The sequence below is a fragment of the Sparus aurata genome, chromosome 16, assembly GCF_900880675.1.
Source record: "Sparus aurata chromosome 16, fSpaAur1.1, whole genome shotgun sequence".
Lineage (NCBI taxonomy): Eukaryota > Metazoa > Chordata > Actinopteri > Spariformes > Sparidae > Sparus > Sparus aurata.
Window position 1 is genome coordinate 28,268,113 of NC_044202.1, and position 24,837 is coordinate 28,292,949.

At 44.8% G+C, this 24,837-nt stretch overlaps 1 long non-coding RNA gene across 1 annotated transcript; it reads right to left on the reverse strand.

Annotated features, from left to right (window-relative positions):
- Positions 1–1,475: 1,475 nt before the first annotated feature.
- On the reverse strand, positions 1,476–2,678 carry LOC115597453 (uncharacterized). The gene is made up of 2 exons (XR_003987106.1): positions 2,631–2,678; positions 1,476–2,552 (listed from the first exon to the last, which is right to left on the reverse strand). It is a non-coding gene; the product is annotated as an uncharacterized LOC115597453 (long non-coding RNA).
- Positions 2,679–24,837: the final 22,159 nt, after the last annotated feature.

The following is a 24,837-nucleotide window of genomic DNA, read 5'->3' on the forward strand; positions in this document are numbered from 1 at the left end:
GGAAATACCGATGGTGTTTATACTTATAGCACTATACTTTATATTATGCGTATAATTGTTTAATCAGATAAACGTGGCACCTTCAGGCATATGGAAATTGTACCCAAGGATGAACCAGACTTGTGGATGTCCACAAATCTCTTCCTGATACCTTGGCTGATTTCATTTGATTTTCCCATGATCTCACACAAGGAAGCAATGTATTTGAGGTCAGAATCAGAATCAGAATCAGAAATCCTTTAATGTTCCACAGACGGGGGAATTTTTTTGTCCTAGCAGCGACAGAATATGACAGGTGTGCCTTAAAATAGATCCACATGTGTGCCTGTAATTAACTCAGATGTTGTCAATTATCAGAGGCTTCCAAAGCCATGACATTATCATCTTGGCTTTCCAAAACTGTTTAAAGGCATAGTAATCTTAGTGTATGTAAACGTCTGACTTTGAAGAAACTAATAAAAAAATTGTCTCTCTCATTATTCTGTCATTTAGCAAATAGAAATAATTTTGGTAATCCTAACTGACTTAAAATAGGAAAAAGTTTAGGCTCAGAACGTTTACATACACAGCTTAGTCGGATTTCAGCCATAGTTCGACTATGCTACTCAATCAGACAAATGCAATTGTCCGAGTATACTTGCTGATGAGAAAATGGAATTATTGGCCGAAGCATGTCATACCTTGGTACAATAAGTGGCACTGTACCCATTTCAACTAGTGTTAACAGAGCCACCTCCAGCTGACCACTTTACGTCACCAGCAACAACAAACTCTGCCTCGGCATTCGAGAAAGATGGCGTACAAAGAGCGAGACGAAGCTACATCTTTGTACATTTCGTATATGTTGTACATAATAATTACACAAACTAGATGCACAATGCTGCTCTTGCTTGCGGTTATTTCGGCGGAAAGACGCCGCCGCTGCCGCCATTCCACTTCCGGCTCACGCCCCCGGGTAAAAAATCTTGAGCCTGCACAGAACGCAAAATCCAAATCCAATCTGATAAAACATATACATGCACGAGTAATGCAACTATCAATCGAATAATCTAGGTGTTTTAATCCAACTATGAGAAATCTGATCCAGTCCGATTTTAGTCAGACTAAGGTGTATACATACATTTTAAAATTCCAATCATGGTCAGACTAACCCAATAATTCGTTTTTTTCGAGTGTAATGTAAACACACTGACAGATTTAATGTCAGATAGTGACAGTAAACTCTTACAATCTCTTAGTGCCTCCATTGGTTCTTACGATATGTGATACACATGAAACATGCCGGAACTACTGAGTTTCCAATTTTCCAGCATAGATAATGTGGCGACACGAGGGCTATTACTACGTTATACACCAGATACCAACAACGCCACCTTGGGTTAGGGCCCAAGGACCCGTACTAAAGGTCAATTATTACCTTCAAAACGAAAAGGACACTCAGGTTCGTTCACTCAGGGAGGGAGAGAGAGACGGCGTTCAATGATCATATACAATATTTTATTTATTAAAAGATAAGCACAAGATTGGCAATGCAACAGAAAGAAGGGAGCCCAACCAAAAAGGGGGACGTAGGCTGAGGCTTACCGGCTGGGAGAGGGGTTTGGTAGGGGAAGTGACATCCAAAAGAAAAAGGAGAACACCCCACGCACACAGCAAAACGTGACGTGCAAACAAAGAAAATCTTAAAAAGGGATCACACAGCACACAGGGGACCACCACCACCCAGGAGGACCACCACCACCACCGTCAGCCTTCAGCACTAAAGGGGAGAGGAAAACACGATTAAAAGGGCTCAAATTTAAGGACAAAATCTTTTATAATGCGTGCCCACACATGTAAATGATCAATTAATAAACTGAAAAGTGTTAAATTAGATTAATAAATCAACCCAACAAACAAAAGAAACAAGTCTCTGGCCAGAGATATCAACTCAACAATTAACCAGTTTTAACAGTTTTAACTCAAATTGATCAAATTAACAACAGAAATTCAACCATTAAACAGGGAATAAATAAATAAACAATTAAACCAAACCTTGCCAGATTGCACTTAAGACACACACACACACACACACGCAGACATACAGTTTTAGTGAGTGGCTGAGAGTTCTAGCAAACTCGTTGCATCCAGTACGAGTGACAGCCACACACACACGAAGCAGCACCGCACTTAGCAGCAGGAAACAGGCTGACCACCGGCGGCTGACCGGACCAGAGCCAGGCCGTCGGAGCAGCAGCAGCAAAGCAGCAGAACAGCGGCGAAGCAGCAGAACAGCGGCAGACAGCGGCGAAGCAGCGGTAGCAAGGTAGCAGAACAGCGGCGAAGCAGCAGAACAGCGGCAGACAGCGGCGAAGCAGCGGTAGCAAGGTAGCAGCGGTAAAAGCCGTGATTAATCAGCTGTGCTCGCAGCTAACGTTAGCATTAGCTTAGCGTTAGCGTTTCAGTTCCAGCTATAAGTCAGAGTGCATTGGCATCCCTCCCAAAGAGGGAGAGGGGTGAAGAAACCAAACGTAGCAGGGAAGACAGCCACCATGCAGCACACAACCAGCAGACTGTTAGAGGGAGAGGAGCAGAAGAGGGGCTTAGCACCTGGCTACAGCAATAAATGGCAGAAGCATGTCATCACTCACCAATGCTCTGGTTGCAGCAATAAACAGCCCCTGACCGGTTGGCTCGACCGCAGTGAAGACGCCAAGTCTATTAGGGAACGACGGTTTTAATTAAATGAAACACGGACGAATATACAAAAAACAGCACGGCAATGTGCGCTTACCTGTGCTCGGGCGCTAGCGGCACATACGACGACCCGGAAGTAGGCGGGCCGAAAAGGCAGGAAGCGAGAGGTCAGGAGGGGGGACACGGCCTACTTTTATCCCCTTGGGAAGAGCAGTGATTGGCTAATAAGCCAGAGGGACCATGATGCAGCCAAACTAAGTCTAATAAGGCAGTGGTGCCTCATACCACTACAATCATAAAAATATTTTTTAGTCAAATCAGTCAATTTACTCCCCTTTAGTAGATGCCAGTTCTTTTCCCACACAGTGGAATCAATTCATAATCAGTTACAGAGTGCCAAGGATCCTCTTTATTCCAGAACACAGCACTAGACTTAAAACTTCACACATGCCATCCACAGTCTTTTGCACATTACCCTTTTTCGGCTCTCTGTGGTGAAGCCCATTTTTATGGCATTTACAAGTGATGACTTTTGTTTTAGACTCTTTACTAAGAGCTAAGCAAAACTCCAGAATAAATGATTAACTGAGACGAAAGACTGCAAAGATTCCTAATACACTTTTGAAGACTTTTTGGCTTTATGCATCCCAACTCTGCAGCCTGTCACTGAACGCAACAAGATTGGAGAACACATGCTGTGTGCCCTCAGATAGGACTTGTCTTAACCCAGACTCATCATCCTGAATAAGTAAGACCAGCTGCTTTACCAAACCTACTGAACTGTGTTCGCCTCATCATCAGCCCATGCATCACCACAGAATATTAGGAAGCAACCATCTTTATGGATTCTGTCTTCAGAACTAATGCTTAAATATGTTTTGCCTTTATGAAGTATGTACTACTCCCTTTTTTTGCATTTTTTGAATCATTTTTGATAACATTCAGTCATTCACTCATTCTGTAAGCAATAGTTTAATTACTTCATTTGTTATTCATTCATGCCTTATCATTCTGTCTATTCTATCTATCATCAGTCTAGTTGTATGTATGTTTATTGGCCCTTATTCATAATTCATGTCCCAGAGATAGAGGTCAATGTATTCAGAATTTACCATTTTTGGATTTAAGACTCATTAATTTGATAAGATTAGTTTCCCTCAAAATTACACATACAGTCTCTCGCTTGCCGCTTGCTGTCACTCTCCATCATACAGGCACTGGTAAATACACACACAAGATATTTGTATGTTGTATATGTCCACCAACTGCATCAACATTGCATTGGAATATATATACTACACTGTACGACTTTGTGTGTCTCTGTGCTTTGTTCACTCATGTGGCAAGTGCGTGTGAATGTGTGTGTGTACAGCTTCTGACCCTTGGCTCTCAGCAGAAGCCAGCGTCTGTTGTGGAGCCCTCTAATGGATGCCCAGCTGGAGTCAGGCACACACAAGGGCAGCCAAGGTCACAGCCACTGCCTCTTAGAACCCTATCATCTGGCAGAGCTCTGCAGCCTGCTGTCTGCCCCCGCTGTATGTGTGTGTGGGTGTGTGTGCTTGTGTGTGGCGGGGTTTCTGTCTGTGTGTTTAATTGCATTTGTGCTTCTGCATATAAATTGTATTTTTGTGTTTGAGCTTGCAATTTTGTGTGAATTTGTGTGGGAGTGTCTGTGCGTTGAAAAGGAGAGAACAACAAAGGTCAATCTAGGGTCAGGCAACACACACTCATCTTATACACACATAAAAAATATGTTAAATATCAAAAATGTTATCACAGTTGTAAAGAAACTAGAAGCCGCTAATTGTATTGGTCCCAATATATAATTAATCTCAGCACTTAATTAAAGGGCACTTACATGGCAGTTTTCATTCGGCAGACTCATTTTTGCCTCTGAAGTTCTTTCAGACTACAATGCTTTGCAACAGGGAAAGCAAACATTCAATGACAACCCAAAGCAAACACAAGAAAAAATACAGTGTGAGTGTAAAAAATTTAAATAATAAAAAAATAGATGAAAATAAAAATATTATAAAAAGTTCTGGGGATAATTTTCCTTTTTCAATCAAACATTGTGCCTTACTTGTATATTATTGTCATGTGCTGTTGGTTTGAGTGTAGAGTCAGCATATTGCTTACTGTTACTTTGAGCACTATGAGAGAGCGATACACATACACAGAGAGCGGGGGTGTATGCTAAACTTGTGTGTGGTACACCGTTGTGATCTTCAATGCAGGATGCAGGACTTGAAGCACAGAACATCAAACAGAATGCAACAGATGGTCAGGGTTCTTACTCAAGAGTCATACTTGCTGCTTAGAACAAACATGCTGCTGCTTGATTTGTGTATGATGCAAAAATGAAACCACTTTGGAATGCAAGCTTTGTATTTTGATGTCAGAAACACAAAATGTCTTCTTCGAACATCATAATTTATGTTGTCCAAGACGATCTCTGACTCTGACCAATCACACTGTTGTGATGGCATATCTTTGCAACTCGTGTTAATGTTGTTCTAGGATCATTGTTTAAATATAACTTACACGAATAAATAGCGTTGAAGACCACATTTGAAGTAAAATGGTGCAGATTAGTGGATTATTTATCAGACTCACACTCAGGTGATCATGCTGTAGAGGATTAGGTAACTGAAATACATGGTTAGGTTTAGGGAACTTAAATACTTGGTTAGGTTTTGGCAGCAACAGAAAAAATGGTCAGGTAAGGACACATACAATTCTTGGTGAGGTCTGGGGAACTATAGCACTTGGTTAGGTTTAGGTAAGTAAAATTATATGGCCAGGTTTTGGGAACTTAAATACTTGGTTAGGTTTAGGTAAGTAAAATATATGGTCAGGTTTAGGGAACTTAAATACTTGGTTAGGTTTGGCAACTAGAATACTTGGTTAGGTTTAACAATCTAAAATACCTGATCAGGTTTAGGGAACTAAAATACCCGGTCAGGTTTAGGTAGCAAAAGCACTTAGGTCAGACAACTAAAATATTTGTTTAGGTTAAGGGAATCAAAATAATTTGTTAGGTTCGACCAAGAATAATACTTGGTTAGGTTTAGGCAATTAAAATACTTGTTTAGCTTTCGGAACCCGAATACTTTGTTAGGTTTAACCAACAAAGATTATTGGTTAGTTTTAGGCAACTAAAGTACTTAAAAAGGTTCAGGGAATTGAAATATATAGTTTATAGGTTTAGTCAATGATTAAAAAAAAAAAAAAAAAAAAAATCAAAACTCAAATCAATACTTGGCTAGGTTTAGAGAACTTGAATACTTGGTTGGGTTTAGGTAACTAAATCGTTTTGATCATCCTTTGGGGAACTAAAACACTTGGTTAGGTTTAGAGAACTAAAATAATTGGTCAGGTTTAGGCAACTAAATACTTGGTAAGGTTTAGGGAACTTCATTATTTTTATCAACTTTAGGAAACAAATACTTGGTTATGTTTAAAGAACTAAAAAACGTTGTTAGGTTTAGGCAACTAGAACTATACTAGAAAAACACTTGGTTTGTTTTAGACAACAAAAATACTTGATTAGGTTTATGTTTGATGAAATTTTTCAGTCATCCAAGTCATAGTATTCCTGTGCTGTATCGTAGGCAAAAGGACTTCTTTCACTTTACCCAAGAGGCTTTCCAGTTTTTACTAACTTTTTAATTTAACATAAAACTAGCCTCAGATGAAACAATGGGGTTTTCAACATCGCCTCACTTTTTACATGCATTTCCTCTCAAGAAGTGGTAACGATGGTGAAGAACGCCTGCTGTCTGTCGAGCAGAACCAACTTCACCCCAGACCACTGTTCTGCCCTACTTGACCTCTGTCTGACGACCATGTACTTCCAGTACAGTGAAGGTTTCTACAGACAGAAGTATGGCTGTGCCATGGGCTCATCGGTGTCCCCAATAGTGGCCAACTTCTACATGGAAGAAGATGAGAGCAGAGCCCTGATTGCCTTCACAGGAAATGTTCCTAGCCACTGGTTCAGGTATGTTGATGACACCTGGGTCAAAATCAGAAAAAGAGAAGTGCTAGCCTTCACAGAACATATAAATGCTGTGGGCAATGACATTAAGTTCATGCAAGGTATTTTAGGCACATCAAATTCTAGGTTAGGTACAGACAATTAACCCTTTAGGCGCCAGGTTTTATTTTGAAAAATACTAGATTTTGACATCTAAATTTCAGAAGGCTCTGGCTTGAAAGTGGTTCAGAGACAAAGTGTAAATGAAACAAATATTGAGAATGACCTACAGTTTATATAGGGAGTACATTTTCCCATCTAATTTGCATATTATGACATCAGATGGTGGTGGCAATATTGTATTATGTAATTTCCATGAAATACCTGATATTTTGAAAGAGAGTTGAACTTATTTAATCAGATTCATCCCCTCCATCCATTTGTTATTTTGTCCACACATCAAGTGAACAGGGAAAAAGTCAATTATAAGCCAACAGTCGTAAACTAAAACCATTACTACACCTCAAAACTTATGTAAGTTTATTTTTACCCACCATCACCCTGTATTGTGTCTGACGCAGCCTTTAGGATGGGTACGATCGGAGCAAACTATACAGTCTGGACGATCGCCAGTATCACGTCATGCCACGCACACACAAACATTTTGCCATGCCTCATGAACACTGGGTCATCTCCTCTGACCAAGGGCAACTCGGTCTTTCGCAGGGCCTTTGGCATATGACGCCTTTGGCTACTGACTGTCCCACACACACCAGTTTCATCATTTGCCAACTAATTTGCTACAGCTGGTGACGTATAGTAGCTATCCATATACAACTCATGCCCTTTCCCTATGTGCTGGGCCATCAGCTGCCGAACTAGAACATGGGTGGCACCCAAATCAGTGACCTCATCACCACGCTGTCGAGTGTACAAAGACCACTGCAGAACGTATCATGACTTGGCCTCACTCAAAACAAATGCCTTATAACATTATTTGTCTGGTTTGTTCGGTTTGTACATTTTCAATGTGGACTTTCCCTTGAAAGCTATTGTCATTTCATCCAGTGACACTTCTTTGCGTGGGCCAAAGACAGCTGAGAAGCATGGAATGATCACGTCCATTATTGGGCGCACCTTGAACAGTCTATCATAACCTGGCTGGCCCCTCTCAACATACTTCTCATTATTGGCAAAGTGGAAGAAAGACAGGATGATTTCGAAATCTGTTCCTAGTGTTAAAGAAAATCATTCAAGTCTTGTTGAGCAGTTTGCTGTGGTGATGTGTTGATTCAAAGAATACCGGTAAACTGGTGAACCAACAGGCACAGAGCTCAGGGATGATTCATCACTGGACAGATTGGGACCTGTACAGTGCTCCTTGGTGGAATTGAAGTAAAGTATGTGACAAGTGTCACAGGATGAAGGGGGCATAGCCATCAGTGGGAGCCCTTCTTTTGTGCTGTGGGGTATGAAGCCACACACATAACAGTTCTTCGGGTTTGGACTATTATCAGCAACCGTTATTGCCAATTGGAGAAATGTGTTTGATGACTGTGGTTCATATCCATCAAGAGTCTTTTCTTTTTGGTACCTGGAAAGGTCCTGTTTGTGGTGTTTGTTGCTTTCCGCGTTCTGTGGATGTGCTGGTAGGTGTTCCACGGCTTCTTCTGGGCCTCCGGTGCCAGTGTTGTGTCTCTGCTCTTTTGGAAGCCGGCATACATCTTCTTCTGGGCCTCCGGTGCCAGCGTTGCATCTCTGCTTCTCTGGAAGCCGGCGTTCATCTTCTTCTGGGCCTCCGGTGCCAGTGTTGCTCCTCTGCTCTTCTGGAAGCTGGTGTACCTCTTCTTCTGGGTCTCCGGTTCCAGCGTTGTCCTGGGAAGATCCTTCCCAGGGGTGCGGCCAATACTTTATATCTCCATAGGCGATGAGGGAGATGGCCCACTGGATGTAGAGGGACCCTGGTGATGTCTTCCGCATGGTGGAGGTGTCTTCTTACAGTGGGATGTGTGGATCCAAGTGGTACTACCCTCACACTACCCTTTTTTTGCTGGAACTCTGATGCAGACCCAGTCTTGTGGTTGTTGCTCTCTAGGAAGGGGCTGGACAGCCTTTAATTGTCTGTGGATTAGCTGAACAGCAGAGGTTAATGCAGAGCACAAAGTTCGAATACACTCATCCAAAGCATGGAGGTCTATCTTCTTCATCCTGAGTTGCTTGGCAAGCATTTAGCTAAAGAAACAAAATCGACCTTCTTACAGGCCCAGGCTTCAGCCAGGTTGGACAACTAGCTATACACACAAGAATATTGTCATATCCAGAATCAACCTTCTTGCAGGCCCAGGCTTCGGGCTGGTTGGAGAACATCTCTATACATACAAGATTATTAACATCTTAATTACATCCTAAGGGTACACAGGTATTGGTTCCACAACGCTGCCGTCGTTGTGTCACAATTCATGCTCCCTCACATCAGCAGATTCCTGTTAAAGAATCACATCAACCGCTTTGGCTGCATGGTCAGCCAGAGCATTGCCTCTTGAACCAGGGTCCCTGGATTTGGTGTGAGCTTCACAATTAACAACAGCAAATAGATGAAGGAAATCATGTAAACATCCAAAAGCATGTTTGGAGTTTGTGTTAATAGCAACAATTTTACCTTTTGCTAGATCACAGGCTCTCATCAGTGGAACAACTCAGCTACTTGGGCGGAACTTGAGGGTGGCAGGGCGGCGCTATCAATTATCGAAAAATTATCACAAATTGCATACCCTATGCGTTGCACTCCATATTCTCTATAAGCAAAGTCAATTATCCATAATCTACAATAACCTGTAATTCCTAAAATGTCTTAATCTGCGACACATTTGTGGGTTATGGCATTTCCACTATTGTTTTTTATCCTGGACGGAGTATGGACTCTTGTAGAACCAGATAATGTCTGTCCCAAGTATCTCTGCCACAATTGAGCTTTCTTTAGTGACCCTTCACTGCTAAAGCCTTGAGAAAGAGAACTGTGTCAGTCTCACATGCAGCAGCAGAGGGAGAGGCTGAATGCAAACAGACTCTGGCTATGTAGGGAACAGAGAAAAATGCACTACAAAGGTCAAGTATCGTATAATGAGTCAAGTTGGCTGATATTGAAGATAATACAGTTGTAGGATTTGGAACTAAAGGAAAATGAGGGAGTTACACTTCATTAATATCTGGATCTTGTACAAATCTATATTTATTTTAAATGTTTTTAAATGAAGAATAGGAGTATTACATGGACTGTTACATGACATTATTATCCCTTGGTTTAACAGAGATAGAATTATGTGGACGAATGCGCTCACTCTTTTCTTGAGAGAGGAGATACTGCAAGATCCTTGGCAAGGGACATTCTGTTTTAGCAACACGTACTGGTTCAGCTGTTTCAATCAAATTAATGTTATTAGAGGATGACTAGACACAACTCTATCATGGACTTTCATTTCTCTTCACCTATGGGTTGAATTTGATCTATCAGGGTAGCTAACACAGTTGTTTTGTTACGTTCATTAGTCTCTAAAAAGATGCCGACAGGTCTGCAAGAGATGGTGCCATTTAATTTGCATAACAAATCTCGTCCTAACAGATTCACGGGTGTGGTATCTGGTAGAAGAAAGGAGTGGAAAGTAGAGAAACTGGACATATTTTCAGTGAAAGGATCTACTTGAGTAGTCTTAAATAGGAATACTTCCAACCCCCATAGCTCTAACTGTTTTCTTTGGATACTTTAAAACGTAAAGATTCAGTTTATTTTATTTGAGAAAAAGAAGCTCCTGTGTCTGTCAAGAATTCTGTTAATTCACATTTATCATTAAATTAGGTTTCTTTAGTTTTAGCTAATTTAATTAGTGGAGCCTGGGTTTAAATTTCTCCTGTTTCGATGTTTGCCACTGTTCTGACAGTGCTCCTAGTTAACTTATACTGTTGGGTTGGTGGGTCTTCTATTTTGTTTTTTTGAAGGAGTTGCATTGGCAGGGTACGTGGGGCTGTTTTGTTTGGGCAACTTCTTACCCAGTGACCTGGCTCACCACATAAGAAGCAATTCTCATAGTAAGAGAAAGGTGGCCTGTGGCTTTGCTCATGGGTTGTGGGCCAGCATCTTTGGCACCCCTTCTCTTTTTGGAAGATTCCTTTGCCACTGCGTCCTCCTCTGGTTGTTCCGCCTGTGTAGTTAGACACTTGAGAAACCATTAGCATTTCATGCATATGCTATATATTCTTTGTTCTGTGTTATCCCAATCCCAATGGTGTTGTGCTATTTCTACCAATTCCGTCAATGGTTTTCTTGACCACCCAACTGTCAATTGTGTCTTTGTCCTGATTTTTGGTTGAAGACTATTCATAAACAAATGTTGCATGTAACCATTTGAAAATCTGACAATTTGACTTGGTGACAGACCACAATTGTCCTTTGCAGTTGTTATCATTTTTACATACAGCTCCCTAGGACTGTCATCTTTTCCTTGTCTAATTTTTGACTAATTTCATTACCTCCTATTTAACTGCTAAAGCTACAACACTGTAACATGTCATAGCAGTAGTACCCATAGTGGGCTTTTGTCCGTGCATGTGAAAATATGAATGTGCGTGCGCGTGCACAATTTGTGATATGATTCATTACTGTTTATGATATAAGTTATGACTGTTTATGGTCTAACTTATGACTGTTTATGGTCTAATTTATGCCAGTTTATGGTCTAATTTATGACTGTTTATGTCCGGTTTTATGTCTGAATTTATGTCCAGTCAAATGGTTCTTATATTGTTGATGTTTTCTCAACCTCCTTTGACCCTCTCACCTGTGAACTGCATGTCTTGTGTGGGTGGGGGTATGTGTGTGGGGTGTGTGTGTGTGTTTTCAGGCTCCTCTGCAACCCACATTCACTGTGACCTTTGGAGAGTGTGTGTTTAATTTGTACTGATTAGATGTTTGTCACCTTTATATGAGACAGGTGAAATAATTTCAGTACCAAATGTGGGGAGGAAATGCCTGCAGACAACATCTGTGATGGTCTTTGAAGGCAGACAACTGGTGGAGGAAATGACTTTGTCTGTGGTGGGAGACAGTTAGTTTTTACGCATATACAGTAGACCCCCACTAAAGGGCTTCTATCTGTGTGATACAGGAAGAAATCACTTTCCCGTGCTGGCACCTAAGTATGTGGGATGGTGGGGGGTGTGTGGTTAATTTGTATTGATCAGATGTTTGTCACACTTATATGAGACAGGTGAAATAATTTCAGAGTGGGCAGGCCCAAATGGGGGAAGGAAATGCCTGCAGACAACGTCTGTGGTGTGAGACAGTAAGTTTTTTATGCATATACAGCAGACCCCCGCTAAAGGTGTGATAGAGGAAAGAAATCACTTTCCCGGGCTGTCACCTAAGTATGTGTGATTTCATGGTTCTTGCAGACACTCTGTCTGGGCTGTGTTTAATACAAAGATGAATATCTGGATTTTGTGTATCAATATTATAAGTTGGTGTTTTAGTATTCATTTGGCGTTGTTTAACGTAAGAAAGTTCTTCAATAGTGCAATCATGTATAGTTCAATCAAGGGTTGGGGTTTTAGGCATGTGGGCAGACAGTCATGTAGTTAACAAATTCAGTAATCTGTATACTCTGTAGACACAGTATAGTGTCTGTATGAATAATAAGTATTTTTAATAACTGTTTTAATCAGTGAATGATATATCTACCAGGTAGTTATTAAATGATATTTAATATATATTGTTTATTTTAGCTGTGTAGGAACATGTCCCTTTTAAACATCTTTATATCACAGGAGACACGATCTTCAGGTCCACACAGATTCCCCACTGATCCACTTTCTCTGACACCCTAATGGCCTGACTCTCTCCCTCCCCCTCCCTCCATTCACACTCTGATGGTGGGTTAAACAACATGTGCTGGGCAATAAACATTTCTTGTGATAAGGGACTGCTAGCTGAGTTCACAAAGGGGGGTTGCCAGACCCAAAAGGATTACCGCTGAGAGTGAGAAGACGACCATTTGTCACCTTAAGTTCCCTCTTACCTGACTTATATAGGGTCTATGTTAACAGGACACTGGACATCCGAGACTCAGAAAGGTCTCCTTTCACATCTGGATTTTGTTCACTTTGACGGGCTGTTGATAATTCAGGGCGCAGTGGTCACTGGGAAAAACAAGGTCCCAATTTGTTATACCAGACTTGTCATCAACAGATACCCTCCACATCTGGTATGAGCCATCAAAGTGCCACACGTGTGAATTACGACACTCAACCCAGCCCGAGTGTTTCTGCATTCCCAGCAGGAGAAAGGAAGAGCCTTGATTTCTGTCTTAATGCTAAAAGGGTATTTAATGTAATCTCATCTTTTGCAGGACAAAATATCCTTACTCAGCTGGATGAGAACCCAAACATACTTTTTCCCCCTGTTTTCAAGTTCAAGGAAACTACAGTTAGTAAATTCAGATTTAATCTCTGAAAGTGTGATGGAGCCACAGCTCCACCTAGTGGTAAGTCCGGGTATAGTTAAGAGGAGAGTTTCTGACACAAACGGACTTTATATTTGTACTTATAAATATGATTACCTACCTCCAACATATATTCCTGTACCAAAAGTTAAGCTAACCTTTTTCGAAATGTTTTTAAGCCATCAGTGCTGCTAAAATCGTATGCAATTGTGTGTGTGTCTTGTTATAACCAATGACTCCCCTCTTTACTTTATTAGGCAATTCCTGTTATGTCCTTTTCATGTTTATGTAACAAAGGTTGATGTAAAGACCATGGTGGGTTTAGGTGAATAAGTCGATCGTGATCTTGAAACGTTACACCGTTATTATATTTCATTAAGTAAGAAGTTTGCAATATGAGCTGTAATATGAGTTGTGACATCACCGGAGGAAGTGACGTGACAGTCCACCCTCAATTCTGCCTTCAGCGTAAGTGTTAAAAGAGCAGACTTCACGTCGCTTTTTGTCTTCTTTTTCGTAACTCTACCTGCTTAATCTTTTCTACAACGCGTTTACACTTATATTTTTCAAACTTAATCTCCGTACTTTGCTTTGTTCGCGCCTCCGGACTTTTTCTCCGGAGATTTGAATTGCTCCCAGAACTCTTACCAAGAAACGCGCAGTTATTTTGAAAATAACTTCTTTTCGAAACCAAAGCGAGAACGAGATTAATCATTTTTGTATTCTTTTATATCGCCTAGTATTGCAACTCAGTAAGCCAGAAAAAGCTATTTTTGTATTAAGTAACTAAGACGGACTCGCCAGGCCAGCGTTTCTTTCCCCGTTATTTTTATACAAAAGACCTAATCGATATATGTTCGGAGCTCCGCAATATCAGCTCAAGAAAGAGACTCTGACCAGAACTCGTGATTATTACAAGTCGGTGCAGTTAACTGCTCAAGAAGTCGTGAAGAAATCCACAGCCTAGAGAAGAAGTAGAATCCGATCGTTCAGGTCGCCTCCCATGCACTCAAGCAAGAACACTGCTGGGCCAGGAGCTGTCCTCAGCTGAACCGAGACGACATCGCTCCACAGCGGCTCCGAAACCGCCGCCGCCTTCCTGCACGGAGACGAAGCTACTCCAGGCCATCCAGAGTCCGGGACCCCGCTCTTCAACTAAAGTAGGCTAAAAAGTTTCACACGACAAGAGTCACACTCGAATGAGATCAGAGTTGGTGTTTGTGGAAGCTTCGAATATATATAGATATATCTCACAAATTCAAAGCCCTCGCCATATCGCCTCAATAGAATAAACATTAATTCGTAGTGATAAATTATCGGTTACTTTCACTAAAACCCACCATCGTTTAGAATTCATCTTGTCCTCATTTTATTTCACAATTTCTGTTAATATTGTCACATTTTTGAATTATTATTTCACATCCTTTATTCTGCATTTATTTAGTAAATAAACATATTTAACCGCATGTCGCTGTCCGTGCTCTTTTAATTTGAGGTGGGAAACCGATGGTATAGTGGAAAGAATTCATGACTTCAGAATAGGAGCAAATTGAAATTCAACAGATCAATTTGAGACTGATCTTTTGTGTTCAAGCCAAACTTGGACAGTTAATATTCTGGCTAGTTCCCTCCGAGCTAGTCGCACAGAGAATTATCGGAGGGGGTGCCCCGTCTAAAAGTATAATTGATTACCAGTAATTAATTACCCCTTTTTATCAAAGTAGTGTCTCCTAAAGCTGCTATTTTTTTTTTTTTTATCTCATTCAAGGTTTATAAAGCATACATTAATAGATACTAGCAGTGTTTGGTGTCTATGTAAAAGACTTTTTATCACACACACATACTGTATATGTATATGTATATATTTATATACAATTTGGGATTTTGTTTAATTCTGTTTTTATATGTTTTATTCGGGATAAGCCTGTTTTAGACAAATTAACACTCTTTTGACCCATTCCTTTTGTTAACACCTGGGGGTATGTGGGGATGGGTGGGGAATGTGCATACCTTTTGGCCGTGTGGCCGCCCCTACTGGGCGGGTAATCACGCTGTCTAGACATGTATGTATGAGCTGGTCATCTGAGTTCATTTTACCCCCGGATTTCTTCTGAGACACAAGGGACCCCTGCGTGGTCATGGCAAAAGGCGATCGTATCGAACTGGAGGATCTGATCGGTGGTGTTGACGGTATGTCGCGCTGTCAGTACCCTAGTGCAGCCGCTGTGAATGTCCAGCGTACTAAAAAGAAGCGTGTAGTGGGGAATATGACGGTCAATGCTAGGGCTAACGCTGGGACGGGGCTGGACCTAGAGTATGCGGGTCTGAATGGGTATGTTTATTCAAATAAAAATATTCTCTAAAATACCATGATGGAAAAGTTAAGATGAGTGTCGACTGTCAGGCAGATTCCGGTTTTGGGGTTGATGTTGCACGAGGCGGTACAATGTCTGTCAAAGACTTGAAGCTGTTTTGTTCGGTTGTCTGCTCAGACCTTGACCAACCCGGTTACCCAGAGACAGTTTATGTCTCGCAGCTGGCTGGCGCTATAGGTCCGGAGATTTATCAGGTTGTGGCCAATCGTTTTTTTCACAAGCTAGATGATTTTATTTTTATTAGCGTGTGAAGACAGGGAAAGGCTGATTGCTGCCAGAGGTCGCGAAGAATGGAAAAATCAGCCATACCCGCTCAATCTTGAAGAGCATGACTTATGGTTCAAAAACATTTTCTTTATCCAGTGGTGTGACTGGTGGTGTCTGCAAAGGGTGTTTAGAGAAGTTGATGGAGCAATCAAGCGAGAACATTTATTTTTTTTCAGATTACAGTCCTGCATCTCCACTCATTTTGGCAGCAGACACTCCATCTCCTTATAATCCGGTTTGGCCACCTCCTTGGTCGCCTGTATTATCTACCCAGCAATCGCCTCCTTGGGAGCCTAACACATCTACTCAGCAATCGCCTCCTTGGGAACCTCACACATCTCCTCAACAGTTTCAGCCTTGGTTGGCTCCACCGTCTCCTACACCTAGCCCGGATCTGATGTTACGGCCGTCATCTTTATCTCCAGGTCTTCCTGCTCTGCTGGTCCGGACCCCACCATCATCTCCCCCTCTTTTTGACACACAAGATCTGATTGCCACCCAGTTGGAGAAAGTGCTCTCTGTTACTTTTATAGACAGCGTGAAAACCATAACTTTACACCTGTTAAATACAGTGGTGCATAAGTAATGGGAAGAAATCTGTTATGGTTGTTACATCAACCACCCCAGTCAGAAACATCACGACTGTGTGTGGGGGATCCCTGATGATTTCTACGAGAGCAAGTTTGTGCTGCTTACAGAAAGACTGTGGACTGATCGATTTATTCCAGCCATTCAAAGCTTCTTAATCGCAAAGGGAATCTTTGCCCATGAGGCAAGAATCCAAGGAGCTGCTGAGGCCATAGTGCACAAACTGAAAGCGGTCGGGAGCATAACTAATCAAATAACAAACATGTATGAGACAAAAATAAAAAAAGGCAATGACTACATAAAAACAGGGCAACTGCGTGTTATCCATGACTTCTTGAAAGGGGAAGGTCATTGATGTGACATGTAACAACTGTATGGGCCTACATGACATTTTGTATTCTTTATTCTTTTCTTTTTTCCTTTTTTTTTTTTTTTCATTATTAACACTTTCTTCAAAGTGTGTGTGTGTGTGTGTGTGTTTAAAAACTTGACCATGTTTGTAATGGTTACTATTATTAGAAGTTAATGTTTGACATTTTGTTTGACTTTAAAATAAAAGCCTTTGTAAGAAACAAATTCTTATCCTTAACATGGAAAGTACGATGCAAAAGATTTATCACGACCCTGCTAATCCAGGAGGTCTCGGGAGTGTCTACAAACTTCGCAAGGCTGTGAGGGATTCTACGGGGGTTGCCCCTGCGGTATCAGATGTGAAACACTTTTTATTGGGACAAGATGTTTATACACTTCATGCCAAAGCAGCTAGACATTTTCCCCGGAACAGGGTTTTGGTTAGCAGTGTTGACATACAGTTCCAAATTGATCTAGTAGATATGAGTGAATATTCTAAAGAAAATGATGGTATGAAATTTCTGCTAATGTGTATTGATGTGTTCTCTAAATATGCGTGGGTCAGATGTCTTAAGAATAAATCAGGCATTAATGTTACAAAAGCTTTTAACAACATACTGTGTGAAGGCCGTATACCTACAAAACTTCAAATGGACGCGGGCACACAGTTTTATAATAAACACTTCAAACAGCTATTGGATCGGTATGAAATCCAACATTTTTCAACATCAAACGAAACTAAAGCCAGTGTGGTGGAGCGTTTTAACAGAACCTTCAAGACTCGAATGTGGAGGTATCTATCATCTGTTAATTCACATCGATATGTGGATGTGATTCAGGACCTGACCGCTTCCTACAACAAATCTCATCACAGGTCGATAAAAATGGCCCCTAATGCTGTTAATAAACACAATGAGAAAACGGTCTTTAACAATTTATATAAGTTATAACTTCACTAACTTAAAACTTCGCAGTGTGTTTAGAAAAGGTTACGAGCAAACCTTCACAGATGAATATTTTACAATAGCCGAACGTGTAGCAAGAGATCCGCCTGTGTACAGATTATTAGATTGCGGGGGTGAGGCCGTGAAAGGCACATTTTATGAGCCAGAGCTGCAACTAGTAATTACTGGTAAAAACAAACTTTCAAAATAGAAAAAACATTGATGAGAAAAAAATTAGGCCGCAAAAACATGATCCTTGTCAAATGGCTGGGCTGGCCTGAGAAATTTAACTCGTGGATTTCTGAAAAAGATATTGTTAATGTGTGATAAAAGACGTGCTCAAATGCTGACAAGCATGCATTTTGAATAGGTGTTCATATACATCAGAGCTATGGAGAAGAACAGTTTTTACATCACCCTCCCGAGTAATGCTTCATCGCATATATACCCAAATAACAAGATATGGCAATATCGGACTAAATTAGCTAAACCAATAGTTTTGAACGAGCAATATGAAGTCGGTGTTATCGATGTCCAGTATCCCTGTGTTTGGAAAAGTTTTCCGGAAGAAGAAGCTGATGTGGACATCTATGACTCTAAAACAAAGAAAACATATACTATATCTCTGGCAGTTGGATTTTATGATACTATACCTAGAATACTTAAGGAATTTAATGCAAAATGTATAGTAACCCCACAAATATCACGCCTGAGTCTAGTTTGCAATAACATCACAAATAGAGTTATTTTTTCAGGTGCCGAAGGCTACAGTTTAACATTTAAAGGCCGTTTAGCTGTGATGTTAGGTTTCAATCCGGGGGAGGCGGTCAATATACCTGCCACCATAAATTTAAAAAAACAACACACTGCTCCACATCCTGTGGATATACACGCTGGAATGTATAATATATTTATCTATACTGATATTGTAAATTATCAACTCGTGGGGGATAGTTATGTACCACTTCTCTGATGTATAAATGTGTCAGATGAGCCCAGGCGTCTGCCCACTCTGACTTATGACAAGCCACACTACACATCGCTCTCCAAAACTGTGATAGATGATATTGAGATCTCACTAAAAAACGATCAAAACCAGTATATCCCCTTTGCATTTGGCAAGGTAATTATCAAGGACGTTCACATCGCCCGGATTGGCGTCACCGGGGCCCCACCCTGGAGCCAGGCCTGGGGTTGGGGCTCGCAGGCGAGCGCCTGGTGGCCGGGTCTTTGCCCACGGGACCCGGCCGGGCACAGCCTGAATGAGCAAAGTGGGCCCGCCCTCCTGTGGGCTCACCACTCGTGGGAGGGATCAGAAGGGGCCGGTGCAGTGAGATATGGGTGGCAGTCGTAGGCGGGGGCCCCTCCGACCCAATCCCCGGATGGTGACTCTAGCCATGGGGACCTGGAATGTCACCTTGCTGGCGGGGAAAGAGCCTGAGCTGGTGCGGGAGGTTGAGCGGTACCGGCTAGAAATAGTCGGGCTCACCTCCACGCACAGTCTGGGCTCTGGAACCCAACTCCTTGAGAGAGGCTGGACTCTCTTCTACTCTGGAGTTGCCTGCGGTGAGAGGCGGCGAGCTGGTGTGGGCTTGCTTATAGCCCCTCAGCTCAGCCGCCATGTGTTGGAGTTTTCCCCAGTGAACAAGAGGGTCGCTTCCCTGCGCCTTCGGGTCAGGGATAGGACTCTCACCGTTGTCTCGGCTTATGGGCCGAACAGCGGTGCAGAGTACCTGGCCTTCTTGGAGTCCCTGGGAGGGGTACTGGAGAGTGCTCCAACCGGGGACTCCGTCGTTCTACTGGGGGACTTCAGTGCCCAAGTGGGCAGCGACAGTGTTACCTGGAGGGGTGTGATTGGGAGGAACGGCCTCCCCGATCTGAACTCGAGTGGTGTTTTGTTACTGGATTTCTGTGCTAGTCACAGTTTGTCCATAACAAACACCATGTTCAAGCATAAGGGTGTCCATATGTGCACGTGGCACCAGGACACCCTAGGCCGGAGGTCAATGATTGACATTGTGGTCGTGTCATCTGACCTCCAGCCGTATGTCTTGGACACTCGGGTGAAGAGAGGGGCTGAGCTGTCAACTGATAACCACCTGGTGGTGAGTTGGATCCGCTGGCGGGGGAGGAAGCTGGACAGACCTGGCAGACCCAAACGTATTGTGAGGGTCTGCTGGGAACGTCTGGCGGAACCCTCTGCCAGGGAGATCTTTAACTCCCACCTCCGGGAGACCTTTGACCAGATCCCGAGGGAGGCTGGGGACATTGAGTCCGAATGGACCATGTTCTCCACTTCCATTGTTGACGCGGCTGTCCGGAGCTGTGGCCATAAGGTCTCCGGTGCCTGTTGCGGCGGCAATCCCCGAACCCGGTGGTGGACCCCGGAAGTAAGGGTTGCTGTCAAGCTGAAGAAGGAGTCCTACAGAGCCTGGCTGGCCCGGGGGACTCCTGAGGCAGCTGACGGGTACCGGCAGGCCAAGCGTGCGGCAGCACGGGCAGTCACGGAAGCAAAAACTTGGGTCTGGGAAGAGTTCGGGGAGGCCATGGAGGAGGACTACCGGTCAGCCTCGAAGAAATTCTGGCAAACCATCCGGCGCCTCAGGAGGGGGAAGCAGACCTCTACCAACACTGTTTACAGTGGAGGTGGGGAGCTGTTGACCTCAACTGGGGACATCGTCGGGCGGTGTAAGGAATACTTCGAGGATCTCCTCAATCCCACTGACACGCCTTCCATAGAGGAAGCAGAGGCTGGGGACTCAGAGGTTGACCCATCCATCACCCAAGCCAAAGTCACTGAGGTAGTCCGGAAGCTCCTCAGTGGTGAAGCACCGGGGGTGGATGAGATCTGCCCTGAGTACCTCAAGTCTCTGGATGTTGTGGGGCTGCCTTGGCTGACACGTCTCTGCAGCATGGCGTGGCAGTCGGGGACAGTGCCTCTGGACTGGCAGACCAGGGTGGTGGTCCCCCTATTTAAAAAGGGGGACCGGAGGGTGTGTTCCAACTATCGGGGGATCACACTCCTCAGCCTCCCTGGGAAAGTCTATTCCAGGGTACTGGAGAGGAGAATTCGGCTGATAGTCGAATCTCGGATCCAGGAGGAACAATGCGGTTTTCATCCTGGCCGTGGAACACTGGACCAGCTCTATACCCTCCGCAGGGTGCTCGAGGGTTCATGGGAGTTTGCCCAACCAGTCCACATGTGTTTTGTGGACTTGGAGAAAGCATTTGACTGTGTCCCTCGTGGCATTCTGTGGGAGGTGCTCCGGGAGTACGGGGTCGGAGGCCCTCTGTTAAGAGCTGTACGGTCCTTGTCAACCGGAGCAGGAGCTTGGTTCGCATTGCCGGCAGTAAGTCAGACCTGTTCCCAGTGCATGTTGGCCCCGGCAGGGCTGCCCTTTGTCACCGGTTCTGTTCATTATTTTTATGGACAGAATTTCTAGGCGCAGCCACGGGCCAGAGGGGATCTGGTTCGGGAGCCACTGGATCTCATCTCTGCTTTTCGCGGATGATGTGGTCTTGTTGGCTCCTTCGAGCCAGGACCTCCAGCGTGTCCTGGGGCAGTTTGCAGCTGAGTGTGAAGCGGCTGGGATGAGAATCAGCACCTCCAAATCCGAGGCCATGGTTCTCGACCGGAAAAAGGTGGCTTGCTCCCTCCAGGTTGGGGGAGAGTTCCTGCCTCAAGTGGGGTCTTGTTTACGAGTGAGGGAAGGATGGAGCGTGAGACTGACAGGCGGATCGGTGCAGCAGTCACAGTAATGCGGTCGTTGTATCGGTCTGTCGTGGTGAAGAGAGAGCTGAGCCGAAAGGCGAAGCTCTCGATTTGCCAGTCAATCTACGTTCCTACCCTCACCTATGGCCATGAACTTTGGGTCATGACCGAAAGAATAAGATCCCGGATACAAGCGGCCGAATGAGTTTCCTCCGCAGGGTGGCAGGGCGCTCCCTTAGAGATAGGGTGAAGAGCTCTGTCACCTGGGAGGAGCTCGGAGTAGAGCCCCTGCTCCTCCACATCGAGAGGAGCCAGCTGAGGTGGCTCGGGCATCTGTTTCAGATGCCCCCGGGACGGCTCCCTCGGGAGGTGTTCCTGGCATGTCCCGCCGGGAGGAGACCCCAAGGAAGATCCAGGACACGCTGGTGTGACAATGTCACTCAGCTGGCCTGGGAACACCTTGGGATCCTCCCGGAAGAGCTGGAGGCAGTGTCCGGGGAGAGGGAAGTCTGGGTGTCCCTGCTCAGGCAGCTGCCCCTGCGACCCGGCCCCGGAAAAGCGGACGAAAATGGATGGATGGATGGATTATTGAGGTGACAAACACATTTCCTCAATACTTTACCGCACAGTACATTAAAGTGCATCAAAAATATTTTGACTTCATCAAGTCTTCATACAGTGGTATATTTTGTGTTTTTATGGTTTTCATTGAATTAAAACATGGTCAAATCTCAGGCAGATCCAGTAATAGTTTGCATACCAAAATTGTTCTGAAAATTTAAGTTGTAAATATTAAAAAAATTGCAAAGATGACCAACAAAATGAGAAATTATACTCATGACGTTAAGTCAAGTTAGCATACTAACCAGCTAGTAGTGGAAACGAAAGTTACGAATGTAACTACGGTTTTATGAATCCTGGATGACCGCCAGAGGCGGTGCTTCAGCACTGAATGTCTCCATCTCACACATGCGCAGGTCGAGTGTTTATACCAACAAAGTCACCTGTGACCCTTGATGATACCGGCGAGTCTATATCTTCCGGTGACATCAGAGGATCTGTTCCTGCAGAATCTTCTCGCGAAACCACAAGGATTCTGAGTGACAGAACATCCAGGATTCATAGAACCGTAGTTACATACGTAACCTTCGTTCTATTTCATCCTTACTGACCGCCAGAGGCGGTGCTTCAGCACTGGATGATCCATAACAACAAGGTCACGAGGAATGCCAATACATACCTCAGTGAGATGAAGCAGTAGAGGTGGGCAGCAGGGCCACACCCAGTGGGTGGGGAATGGCCACATTCACCCGATAGAATCTGGAGAAGGTGGTGATGCCCACGATGCCGCATCACAGATGTCCCCCAGGGGCACACCACGCAGAGCCGCCCATGATGTAGAGACAGCCCTAGTAGAGTGGCACCTCACCCCGGATGGCAGGGGGCGACCACTGTGTTCATATGCCTGGGTGATGACATCCACAATCCAATGCAACAGACGCTGCTTGGAGAGAGCACAGCCTTTCTTAGGACCACCATAACAGACGAACAGCTGTTCTGACCGTCTCGTGCTTGCGGTCAAATTTATATAGACTCTTAAGGCCCGCACAGGGCACAGCAGTCCTAACCTTTCCTCCCCTGCGGGGGGAATAAACTGTGCCAGGTGGATAGGTCGGTTAAGGTTCGACGGTGAGAGAACCTTAGGAAGAAAAGCTGTATTTGGCCACAGAGTGACCCCTGAGCCATCTGAGTTCCACCTCAGACATGAGTCACTGACCGAGAGAGCGTGTAGCTCCCCAACACGCTTTGCTGAAGTGATGGCAAGCAGAAAGGCAGTCTTAGCAGACACCCACTTCAACTCTGCCTGCGCCAGGGGCTCAAAAGGAGGTAGACACAGAGCAACCAGCACCAGGGGCAGATCCCATGCTGGAGTTCTCTGTGCCTTTGGAGGTTGTAACCTCAAGGCTCCCTTTAGGAAAAGGGACACAAGTCTGTGGCACCCCACGGTGTTGTCTTCAACTTGAGCGTGTCGAGAGGAAATGGCTGCCACATACACCCTCAGAGTAGCAGGGGACCATCCGCCATTCAGGAGTGACTGTAGGAACTCCAGAATTTTTGGGATTGCACAGTGCACAGGGTCCTCACCCCTGTCCGAACACCAGACAGAAAACAGTTTCCACCTGTTCTCATACTGCATCCGGGTAGAAGGCGCCCTAGCATTCAGTATGGTATATTGGACGGTGTCTGAGCACTCTGACAGCAGCGAGTTGGGCCCTGCAGTGGCCAAACCCAGAGCTGCAGGCGATGAGGGTCGGGATGCCAGACCCGGCCCCCTAACTGGGACAGGAGATCCATCCTGTGGGGGAGAGGCCACGGTGAGCCGCGGCACAGCCTGTGCAGCAGAGGAAACCATGTCCTCCCTGGCCAGAAGGGGGCTACCAATAGCAGCCTGTGGCCCTGCTGGAGGACCCTCTGCAGTATTTGAGGAATCAGAGGCATCGGGGGGAAGGCATAGAGAAGACCCTCTGGCCAATCGTGGGCGAGAGCATCCTGGCCCAGAGGGCTGGCCTCCTCTGTCAAGGAGAACCAGAGGGGACAATGGGTCGACTCTTCTGTGGCAAAGAGATCCACCTCTGCCCTGCCGAAGATGTCCCAGATATTGAGCACCACCTCTGGGTGAAGCCGCCATTCCCCCGGTGGAGGCTTGCAACGTGATAGGAAGTCTGTGGCCCGGTTCCGTTCCCCAGGCAAATACATCGCCCTTATGCTGGCTAGGCGGGGGGCCGCCCACAACAGGAGGTCCCGGGACACCTGCAACAGCCGTGCAGACCTGGTTCCCCCTTGGTGGTTTATGTGAGAGACGGTTGAGACGTTGTCCGACCGTACTAGCACATGCCTCCCTCTCAGGAACGGGAGAAAAAGCTGCAGTGTCATGTGCACTGCCCGTAGCACCAGCACATTGATGTGGTCCGAGCGGTCCTGTGCAGGCCACAGGCCTTGGGCTGTCCGGTTCTGCCACACAGCACCCCACCCTGAGAGGGATGCATCTGTTATGACGGTCTCCCGACGGGATGCAATGGAGCCCATGGGCATGCCCTGAAGGAGAAATGATCTCTCCCTCCAAGGGGTCAGAGCAAGGAGGCAACGCCGTGACACCTTGAGTTTCCTGTGCCGGTGCCGCCTGGCATCCAAGTGGAAGCTGTTCAGCCACCTCTGAAGGGGACGTATTGACAGCAACCCTAAGGGAACCACAGTGGCAGCAGCCGTCAGCTTGCCTAAGAGGCGCATATACTGGACATAGCGCAAGCAGCGGCCCTCCTGAAAGAGTAGAAGGAGGTGGAGGATGTCGTCCACGCGCCGAGGTGATGGACAGGCCTTCATGGCAACAGCATCCAGAGTCACCCCCAGAAAGAGTGCACTCTGTGAGGGAACCAAGCAGCTCTTTTGGAAATTC